Source organism: Cydia pomonella, chromosome 16 (assembly GCF_033807575.1).
Source record: "Cydia pomonella isolate Wapato2018A chromosome 16, ilCydPomo1, whole genome shotgun sequence".
NCBI lineage: Eukaryota > Metazoa > Arthropoda > Insecta > Lepidoptera > Tortricidae > Cydia > Cydia pomonella.
This window is the reverse complement of record NC_084718.1, coordinates 18,716,508-18,728,570: the sequence shown is the minus strand read 5'-3', so window position 1 is coordinate 18,728,570 and position 12,063 is coordinate 18,716,508. Positions and strand designations below refer to the sequence as shown.

The 12,063-nt window shown below is 38.7% G+C and overlaps 1 protein-coding gene across 8 annotated transcripts in view; it reads right to left on the bottom strand.

The window, feature by feature from the left end:
* The window catches only part of LOC133526400 (stress-activated protein kinase JNK), a 483,516-nt gene that overhangs the window by 94,520 nt on the left and 376,933 nt on the right, over positions 1 to 12,063 (bottom strand). The window contains exon 1 of one of the 8 annotated variants that reach the window (XM_061863020.1): positions 8,213 to 8,309. The exons of the other annotated variants lie outside the window; for them this stretch is intronic. The gene's annotated coding sequence lies outside the window, so the exon portion shown is untranslated. Of the gene's footprint in view, positions 1 to 8,212; positions 8,310 to 12,063 lie in introns of those variants that run through there. 8 annotated transcript variants of the gene reach the window in all.

Genomic DNA, 12,063 nt, shown 5'->3' with positions numbered 1-12,063 from the left:
CTTTTCGGCCCGATTCGAATTTTAAGATAGGTACATCTAATATTAGGTCTATATCCATATCGTATCTAGACCTAATATTTGATGTATCTTAAAGTAATATTTGATGTATCTGTCGAAGTTAGAAGTGAAATATCAAATAAACAAATCTTGTGTCAAAATAGAATTTTTCGACGAAAAACTTATCTTAGGAGGTATGTAAAGCCCGACCAGATCATTGTCAAGAGGGCGCTGTTATTTTCATGTATAGAGTGACAGTTCAGATTAGTATGAAATCCTTAGTTCCAATGAAATTCCGCAATATGGCGCGTGATCGTATATTATAGGTACTGGTCAGGCTTTAGTTAGCATATACGTACAGTCAACCAATTAGAATCCTAGGCCACTATAGAACCTTGTCGCTTTAGCTACTAGATACTTGACACGCATCACTCAATAAGCACTGTCGTAGAAGTCATTATGGCATGGTTCTATAGTGGCCTAGAAATCAAATTGGTTGACTGTACATGTATTTCAGTTAATATGTTTTTTTTTGTCTCACAATCGAGGCCCTGCGTGTGTAATCAAATCGTTGATGCTGTCAGTCGCAGAGCAAGCAGTCGCAGAGAATGATACCTTGCTCTAGCTAATCGACGGGCAAGAAAAATAAACAAGACAGTTTTACCGACAGACGATATCGACAGGAACACATTATTCACATTAGACGGCTGAGTTGGTAACAACTTCGCTCGATTCGTCGGGGTATCATGAGCCACGATTTTTCAAGACTGTTTTGGATCGTTTGTTTGTATACTTGTAAATAAGTTGGTCAAATTTAGGGAAGCTTTCAAATACTATAGGCATTTTTTGTTTTGCACCTACACCTTTCAGTTTGGAAGCTAAGCATCTTAGCTGCCAGGGGCTTACCTTAAAAACCTGGCCTATGTCCCAAAATCCTTTCCTTTTCCCCTTGGCTTCTGTCTACAGCAGAACTTCGATTAATCGAACCTTTAATTATCCGAACGCTGCCTTAATGTACTTGAACCCTCAATTATCCCAACTTTTTTCAGTTGCTTTATATTTTAACGTTAATGTGTACGTCAAATTTCAATATACTGTACTGTTTTGTGTGATAAAAATGTGTTGTTTTTGTGTGATCTTGTTCCAAAAACCCACATTTCGAATTATACGACTAGTCTAGTTTCCATTTGGTTCGAATTATCAAGGGTCTACATTAAAAGGCTGTCCAGCAATGACTTTGTCCCATCCAGACTTACATCCAACAACGCTTCGCAACACACTGTCGACATGTATTTCTTTGCAAACACACCTTCAACCCCTCACATTTAAACCATACATTATTCTTCAATTGAGTAAAATAAATACTTATGCTCTGGAACCCCAGCCTATCCACGCCGTCAACGACTTTATCCCGAAGTCACTGCATCCCAAAACTAATGATTCACGACACATTGTTGAAAGGTAATTCTTTGCAAACGCATTTTGAACCCCCGCACCCCTCCGATAGGAAGAGTAGGGTTGTACTACAAATAATCTCATCGCGGCTTTGTATACCAATTCGTCTGTGAGCAACAACTCACAGACAAATAGAAACAAAATTGTCTCTTCTTGAATTTATTGAGATTTTTTATAAGTTATAATATTATATCATTTTAATGAGAAATTGAGGTAAAGGGACCCACAAATTACCAGTTCGCCGGACGATATCGGCCTGTCAGTTATTCGCGATTTTAAAGGGGTTCACTGTTTAACAGTCCGCCGGACGGTATCGGCCTGTCAGTTATTCGCGATTGTAAAGGGGTTCACTGTTTAACAGTCCGCCGGACGGTATCGGCCTGTTAGTTGTTCGGAGCTGTCAACTTTTTGTTCTCACTGACAGGCCTATATAGAAATCCCTCGGTCGTTTTGAATTTCTTTAACTATGCGAATTGTGCTTGTTTTTAGAACATGATATAAGAAAACAATCGGTTTCCCTTTGTCACTGAACGGAATTATTCAAGACATATTTACACATTTATTTTACCTATGTAAGTAGATTTACATGAGCAAAACTATGTCCTTTTCTGGGCTATATTTCTTGTATATCCACATCACTAGATGTGCAGCTCTACCCCCTAAAACAACAGTCCTTTGGGAACCACATCAAATGCCTATCGCGAACGTTGATCAATATGGATGCGTTACGAGTATATCGAACTAGATATAATATCCTTGTGGGATTCTAAATGTTTGTGAACACATTTTCACTTATAGAGCTAAAGACTTTATTTGTCCCTGGTCTATATTTCTGCTAATGCCACATCACTATATGTGTAGCTCCACCCCCTAAAACAACATCCCCCTGGGAACCATATCAAATGCCTATCGCGAGCGCTGATCGATATGGATGCAGCGTGATATCGAAATAGAAATAATATTATTTTAGAAATATTGCAGAGATTCTCTTTGTTATGTCTAACATGTTGTTATAAAGGGCTGGCGCAGTAAAATAAAAAATAAAATATTTAAAAAAGTCAGCACAGGAACGTCAGCATGGTGATGAATTCCCAGGAGACCAGTTCGTACTTAAAAATTGATGTCAATTTGATCTCATAAACATACATCGTTATCGCGGGAGCAAAAACAAGCCTGTCAAAGTGCACGTGTAACAGAATGTCTGTTTTGTATAAACGGAATATTCTGCCTACACATTCTAAACCTCTAAGATGTGCTTCATATCTGGCATGAAGTTTTCGTTAAAAAAGGTTAATCAAACTCGTATTTCACTATGTAAACGCTTATCTACGAGTCAAAGAGTCAACTTGATAACTAATAAGTCACTAATATATCTTATACCTTTAAACGAGCAATTCTTGTATATATATATTTCTGTGATCTCGGAAACGGCTCTAACGATTTCGCTGAAATTTGGTATATGGGGGTTTTTGGGGGTATACAATCTATCTAGATTAGTCTTATGTTTGGGAAAACGCGTGTTTTCGAGTTTTCATGCGTTTTTGTTTCGACGTAGAATATGGTCGCTAATTTCGTGTTGCCGGCCACTGTCCGTCTGGTCCAGCGGGTTATAACGCGGACTGCTAAACGAGTGTTACGGGTTCGAATCTCGCCCGGTGACTAACTTTTTTTTTTCATATGTTCAAGTTTATTTTTTAATTTTTATAGTTATAACCGAGCAAAGCTCGGTCGCCCAGGTACTTTAATTTTTATATCAGTATTTACTTCTTAAAGTATTTTACTTTAACTTAAAATAAAATAAAAATCAACAAAATAAAATAGAATAACTTGGTGTCATTGTAAATTCGTTATTATAATTTGCAACAAATGAATAAAGTTAAAATATTTTATTTTGACTTTCGTAACAGATGACCAAAATATTTTCTAAATTTTCTACTGCTACATTTTGAACTCATACATAGGTACATATAAACGTTTCTCGATACGAGTGTCAGTTCTGTTCTGTTATTGTTTATTTGTCATAATCTTTCAGTACTGTCAAATCGTTGTTGCTCCCGCGATAACGATGTATGCTCATAAATTTCAGCTCCTATTGAAGTGATATGTAAAAAAAAAAAAAAAAAAAATTATTTATTCGTTAGCATACATGCTTTTTAAGTATTCAAAGATACTTGATGTGCTGCGAGAAAATCAATAATGAAGACTCAAAACTAGCATTGTCGAACATTATGTTTATTGTATTCTTTATTGTTATGTGCAGTCAGCAGCAATGAAGTCATTCATAAAGTGGAAATGTAATTTTGCTTGGGTGCACAATGTAGATCTGAAGATCAGACATAATTAGTTCCGATTTTTGAGCTGATTACCATATTTTTTCTTCTTCTCCTCAGTCGTTATACTCTTTGCAGAACGTCGTGATCAAATACGAATATCAGGCACAGATTTTGCTTGCCGTACTATTTCTCGCTATCTGCGGTTGGAGGTCATTCTGGCAAATTCGTTCAGGAGTTCCATGGCAGATTTGATTAAGTCAGTCCATCGGTAAATCCACATTTTTTAAGATGGCATATATGATTTATTTTAAGTATTTTGTGATTTACTTTAACAAATACATCATCATGTACAATCTGAACAGAACCCGATATCTACTACAGTAGGGCTAAGATGGTCGGCTCTTTATCATTTGTCACCATGCCTGTCACGTTCTAACAAGTATTTAAGCGCGAAAGTGACAGGCATAGTGACAATTGATAAAAAAGGAACCATGATACCGCCGCAGGGTAAATTATATTATCACGTAAAATCTTAACAAAATACGATCGTTATCCTTAATAACCCTCACCCGATCCGAGCCCAGCTAGCATTAACAAATCGGCCGTCATTAACAGGCGACCCTGGTAGTGACTGATGTGTTGGCAGCATTATCGTGCCCTTGGCCTTGGCGTGCTGCCTTCTGGGGCAAGATCGTAAAAGATACCCGAGGAACTGTTAAAATGGTTTATACAAATTATAGGTGTAAATAAAATGGCGGAACGTTTTAGTATGTCGTAGATATGAGACACTAAAACTAGTACGATATGAGAAACTTTAAGGCCGTAACTGTTTCGACTATATATTGGGTACAATTAAATTAATGAAATTAAGTTCTAAATATAAATAATATAGAGTGGAACATATTTAACGAATGTATTCCAAAGGGCTAGAAACAAAAATTATCGAGAGGCAAGTGGACGACCCCTATTCCGCGCATACGAAGTCCCTATTTCCCCACTTTAAATAATAGACATTATAGAATAGTATAACATACTAGAGCAGCAAAGTAAGAAATGGACTCGGCTTCGCCTCGGTCGACAATTAATGTGATCACTGATCAGGGTGCGTAGACAAGATGGCAATTGTTAACGCTCCGTAGCGAACGAAACGGAACTGTCGCTGTCGCACTAATATGAAAGAGTGATAGAGAGAGATAACTACGTTACGCTACGAAGCGTGAACGATTGGCATCTTGTCTACGCACCCGGAGGCTTTCTTATTTGTTGACCGAGGTGTGTTCGACGGAGCTGCAAAGCGGCAATTTCGTTTAGCGCAGCAGGCCGAAAGTTGACGCTTTCCGGCTCGAGGGCAGAAAAATATTTTTACACAATTTGATATTTGTTAACCATAGCATTTTTAAATATTGAAGGAGGTAGGAGAGAAACACAAGCAGTGAACAAATTTTTGGAGGCTACTAACTTTTATATCAATAAAAAAATGAACTTAACATATTCTTCTTTCTTCGTTCAATTAATTTTTTCATTTTTCTTTTATTCCATTTACTATATATAAATCCCGGACCCGGGTATGTCCTTAAACTACGTCCAAAAGAGAGGTATGGGCACTGTGAATGTCATCTTGCTTTAGCGCTTGCGATCACCGCAGCCAAATAACACTAGACTCTACTCAAAGTATTGTGTTCCTGCCAGTGAGTGAGGTTGCCAGAGCGCAACGAGGGTCCTGAGTGTTAGGGTCGGCAACGCGCATGAGTCCTCCGGAGTTGCAGGCGTACCTAGGTTACGGAGACTGCTTACCATCAGACGAGCCCTATGCTTGTTTGCCACCGACGTAGTATAAAAAAAAATGTTAATGTAATAAATATAAATGTCTTTAGGCAGGTACTGTCATTATTCCTATATGAATCAAATGCGATTCAGACACAATCAGTATTTCAAGTCCCTTTGACAACATTTCAACTTCCTCTTTAACAATATTAACCCAACACACAGCCAACATTCATAATATTAAGCAAATATTCCTATTTCCTTACACCCACATGCCTTTCTTACACAGAAATTACGCTCTTCATCCAAAAACGTCCTAACCTCCCAAATTTTCTTACTAACCTACGCCCCTTCGTATACAGGATGGCATTACACATGTCTGGGAAATTAATTCCCGCTCTAATGTGACGGGAGACGGGACGTTTCGGGAAATGGCGGAGATGACGTCACATGGCGCGTTCGTATGAATAGTTGAGTGGGTGGGTAGTTAATCGGTGACATGGCTGTGAGAGATGCCAGACGGACTGTTGTGGCATCTTTGTCACAATGTCTAATGGTGTTCCTACACTGGCAGTTATATAAAATGCGAATAACGTTGTGAAACGCTGAAGAAGTGCAAGTTGGTCTACCGGTAATGAGAAGCGTTGGTGGCCTAGCAGTAAGAAAGTACGACTTTAAATCCGGAGGTCGCTGGTTCAAACCCCGGCTCGCATCAATGAGTTTTTTGGCAGAACTTATGTATAAAATATCATTTGATATTTATCAGTCGCTTTTCGGTGAAGGAAAACAATAAGGCCTAGTTTGCCCTCTGGGTTGGAAGGTCAGATGGCAGACGCTTTCGCCTACGCCAATTCTTGGGATTAATTTCCCAGCAGACCCCAGGCTCCCATGAGCCGGGGCGAAAATGCCGGAACAACGCGGAGAAGATGGGTTACCATTGAGTGACAGGGGCAACTTTACATCAATACCCTAATAGTTCACACTCGTAATAATTACACTTTTTGTTTATTTTATTTATTTAATCATTTAATTCAAGTAACTTTTGGATTCATAAATATGTTAGTATGCACTTATAGCTATGTTAATATGTACAAACTTATCACTAAATAATTACTCAGACAGCTATGTTTCTAGAAGTACTTACCTAATTAGTGGTTAGACATAATAAGTACTTCTAGAAACATGCATCTCGTCACAATGCCTCAAATATGGGCAGTCAAACCTCTCCGCAATCGAACACAGAATTGGGTTGGGGCTGGCCCGCACCGGCGCACCAGGGATATGCATCGTTTGCGCATAGTAACTTCAGCATCAGCAAACATCCCTGATTATGCACTATAACATTATTAAAACAAAATTTTGTCCGTAATTCGTATGAGTGTGATACCGATATAAAACTATCACTGCTATCATGTTGTCCCTGTCACACGATGTTATATAACGTTATGTAGCTGCCAGTGTGGGAGCACCACAAAGAGAATTAGTTTTAATAGCAACACGCTTATTGGTCATCTGAAGACCCCTATATCTTATTTACAGTAAGTTTTACGAAATGTAATTGAACATTAGACGGATCTGTACTAACAGCTAAACTCTGCTATTGATTTTTATGACTACCTTCTGACCTGAGTGTACCGTAATTATCTCTATTACTCTTTCACATAAGTGCGACAGAGACAAATGCGTTTCGTTCGCTACGGAGCATTGCATACGCACCCTGACGTTCCAACTCAGAAGCGAAACTAGACCCTTTAGGGATTAGTCCGCCTTTTCTCGCGATGTTTTCCTTCCTCAAACAGAATATTTTGTATATTTATTCTGTAACTCATTGGTACTTGCCGGAGACAGAACCCGCAATATATACCTTTCGGCTACCAAAGCAGAGTATGGCTAAAAGTAAAAAAACCTGCATATTCCATATGACTGTATAGATGAATTCCCCAAAATTTTCTTTCGCCTGATCACTTGTCATTAAGAACGTGATACGCCTTACTGTTATACTAACCGCAATACCAATTGGCAACTGAAGTCATAATGCTATCTTTCATGCTTATTTAGACCCAGTGCTATAGAAAAGGAAGGCATTATAACATCAGTCGCCACTTCGTACTGCGGCTACTGTAGCCAACATTCGCGGAGGGAACTAGTGCGGTTAATATTTGATGACGTCAGAGTATCGAGCGGCGCGACAGATGTTGTAGGTCATTGACAAGTTGACAACACTCGGGCCAAAGGGAAACATAACCTATACATGAGGCCGATTTGAATTGTCAAAAAGTTCGTGGAAACTAGATCTAAACTTGGTCTAACAAGCTAAGTTAGCAGAGGTTTTGATAGCACAGACTGTGCAAGTGTTATTCAAATGTCAGATTTTGACGTTTAAAATAACACTTGCACAGTCTGGGCTATTAAAATCGCTGTCAGCTTAGTTTGGTCTAACTCTATTTAGGAAAATAAATGTTATACAGAATGTAACAAGAATAGTGGGGATCCGTTTAAGGGCATATTCGGTATCGTGTTCTGATTAGGAAAAAGTAAAATATTTTTTTTTACTCAAATACATATTTTTTCTATGAGGCAGGTTGCCAAGTCAGCGAACCCTTCGAACAAACGCCAAGCATTATTCGCATCTAAAAAATATTTCTTCTGTTTTTTTCCTAAACTTCCTGTGCCCGATGCTGGATTTATCCATAAACCCGGCAATACAGTTAATGCTTTCTTACCTTTAAGGTCAACGATGCGCTTGTGACACCTTCGGAGGTGACCACATACCGCAGGAGCCCAGCGGAAAGAATTAATAGGTCTAGCTTCAACTGTTTCACAGGTCGCACTTACCTGTAATCAAAAAAGAAATACGATAAGTTACCATTGCAAATATATGTACCTATTGCCGGCTTTGCTTTCCGTTTTATTGAAACGTTATTTGAAACGGCCAACTAAGTTACAACTGTTGCAAGGTGCATAATGCACATTCCAAGACCAAGGTATCTAGAAATGTGTCGTAAGCATAATTACTCGTAGTGTTCCTAGGCTTCAAGAAACTCGATGTTGCCAGGTTGAAAACGGGTTCAAGCGCTAAACCATTTGTGTAATTCTGTGTACTCCCACTGATCGGTCTTTCGTGTCCGGTTAGCCGGCAATGCTCATCTTATCGCCTTTCTTTCAGCGGTCTGTTTTGATGAGAACAAAAAGTTGATTTTACTTTTTTTTTCAACGGGCTATATACAAAATCATACAGTTAGTATGTCACCAACTTACAGTACCGGTCAAAAATATATCACCTTCAGGTTTTTACGGCAAACCTTTTTAGGGTTCCGCAGTCAATTAGGCCGGTAGTGTACGAGTATATAGGGAGATTGTTATGTTTGATCATACGCTGAGGGGTGGACTGGATATGTACTTAGGTCATACCATACTGAATAAGGTTTACTATGGGACCAACCCCGACATCGCGAAAAAAAAATCTTCCGTCTCATATATTTTGAATCAAATGTCAATGTTTTCTATAGGACAGCTACTTTTGGTTTCGGGATTGGCCCCATAGTAAAAGTTGTTCAGTATGACCCAAATATTCACCCCTCAGCGTATGGTCAATCAAACATAACAATTTCACCCTGTATATCCTTTGTTTCTCGAACTATCCATTCTACTTAAAGAATAAACATAATTAATTGCAATAATTGTTCAGCTTTGTACGTAGGTATAAACTAAGACTTGGTAATACGTGCCCATGTTTCTACGAGTTAGGCATTTGATGCCCGGGCCATATCGATTGCCGCTACGTATGCCAAGCACGTGACGTCACTACACGCACGCCTTTCTTATGCCTATAACGAACGGTAGCAAAGGGCACGTGATTATCTGGTCTGAGGGTCTATCGCAAACATCGAAATCTCGTTATCGGCCTCTCTATCACTCTTGCAAATTCGAACGATAGAGACAAATAAACGAAGTGGTTCGCGGTACGCTTTAGAGTAGCTGTCGTTAAGAAAAGGATACACTTATGTAATAATGAACTTATGTATGTGTGAGACACTGTTGGCATTAAGCTAACCCAATTTATGATTATTATCGATAGCAAGACTGGCTGAGAATACGAATCTACTACTAATACAACATCGAAAAGACCAATGATGACATGAGAGCATTTTACAAGCTTTTAGGTATTTAACTTGCAATGTAAATATGTAAGTTTGTACGGGTCAAATCTTGCAAGTTAAATTTGACCCACTTTCAGGATTCCGATAACGCTGAAAATTTGATTTGAAATACATATGTAAGTCGGGTGACAATGCAATATTATGACACCATCGAGCTGATGAGCATCGAGATGATGGAGACAGAAGGTGGCCTTAGTGTTTGGGGTTTTAAGAATTGTCTCGATGATTATTAGTTGCCTGTAAGTACAGTCAGCGATAAAAGCTTATATCAAAAATGAAGTTTTTGCCAAAAACTTATTACTGCGGTATATTGTTAATAATGTTATCAATCGTTTGCGTTTGTGTATTAATGCTAAAGGAGAATATTATGTAGTTTTGTTTTATTGAAATTATAGTAATTTTAATATTTAATAACATTTTGTAAAAGACTTGTAAGTAAGAAAACGTTCCTGATGTTTGTCCAAACCACGATCCTGTATTTTCCTATTACAGTTTCACATTGAAATGTCTACGGCGCGGCGCGGCGTGGCGTGGGCGCAATGCGCACAGCCTTCAACTTGGGCCGGCCTTCGTACAGTCGTTGGAAGACTTATTTATTACTGTAATAGAGTTAGCGTGTTTTTCTTCGTTTATTTTATCTAGTCTGCGGCCACTTTTCAGTCAATTGATTGTTAGTAGTACCTATCTTTTTAGGGTTCCGTTTACGACCTTCAAATCTTTAAGGAAAGAGCGTACTCCTATTTTAAATTCCGGCAACGTAATTACAAGCTCTCTGGTGATGCGGGTGTGCATGGGCGGCGGTAATCGCTTAACATCAGGCAAACCGTCTGCTCGTTTGCCTCAAACGCCATTCAAAATATTCTGAAGTCAATCTGCCACCGCGACATTGGTTCAAGATTCGCCGCAAATGAAAATAAGATCGAATAAATCAAGTTGATACAACTTACATTTTACCATTACTTCGAGCGTTGCTCCCGAACTCTTTAATTATTTACTGTCCAACGTAATTGCGCTTAATATTCCGACTCGTTTAACGGCACGAATTAATTAATGTGCCATTGCCTGTCGTTACATTTATCGCAATATTATGCTATAGAGTTTCAGTTCGCGTAATGAGACGAATTCGTATTAATTAAATGCGCGGGCCGGGGCTGTGATGGCCACGATTATTGAGTAACGAAGTCAATTTAAATTAATTATCTGATATTATAATGAAGATGGAAGCCGATTCGATAAGATGGCCTATTCAATGTTTAAAAACCTAACGTATCTGCCACCACTTAAATGGAGACTCGGCCGAGTTCAGCAGCGTTACCCCGGCGATGACGAAGTGGCCAGAATCGCCACCTTTCTGACTTACCGAGGCATTGAACGGCGAGGCGTCAACAGTTTGCCCTTTGCTAACCACGACGGAGGAGTCTGATGTCTTGGAAGAAGCTGCAAGTCCTTAGGGCGGGGAGGATGTCCAGGACCGGCCCTACCGCGTGCCGCGACAGAGGGGAAAGCAGAGCGCAGGGGACGACCTAGCGCCAGAGCCAATACAACCACCATTACGATCGCGCGCGTGCATCCCTCAAAATTAAGTCGATATTATAAGACTTGAATCGTCCGGGATTTAAGTCTACTGAAACGAATGTGAATCATTCAAAAACGACAAGTGCAGCATGTAACTTTCCGAAATAGAATGTTATAATCAAGAATCTGCATCTTTTCATCTTAAAGACGAAACTGATTTCATAAGATGCCAATTTATTCGTAATGACCGTAACAAGCTCTAGTCGGTTACATAAATAAATAATTTATTTGAATTTTTTTTTTCATGAACTTTTACGATTTTCACAAATTATTATTTCCTTCAACGGGAGTTAGGTCTGATTTTTCAAAACATCAGATAAAATTATCTGTCAGATAAAGATAACACGCTCCCTTTCTTTCACAAGCAAGAAGAAAAAGAGAGTGTTATCTTTATCTAACAGATAATTTTATCCGATGATTGAATAATCAGACCTTAGGCCTGTTGTTACCTGGTTCTATTTTCCTTTAAAATTCATTTATAGTTTTACATGTATGTAAAATGTATAATTGTTGGTGCAATTAAGAATGTTTACTTACTTACTTACCTTAATCGCGTATACTTAATCCTCAAAATTACCTCCGACGTTTCAAGGACGGCATTATCCTCGTTGATAATACGAATATTAAGTTCCCAGCCCTCTCTCCTAGCAGTTTGTCGTCGTTATAAATCACTATTCTACTTACCCTTACCCTTATTCTGTATCTTTTACTGAGGTGTGCCAATAAAGAGTATTCTATCTATCTATTCTTCTCTAGATCTAGAAAGAGACTTATTAGTAGTAATAAATCTAGTCCAATTACTCGGCTCCACTAATAATCTACGTCGCCTGTGATTCGTT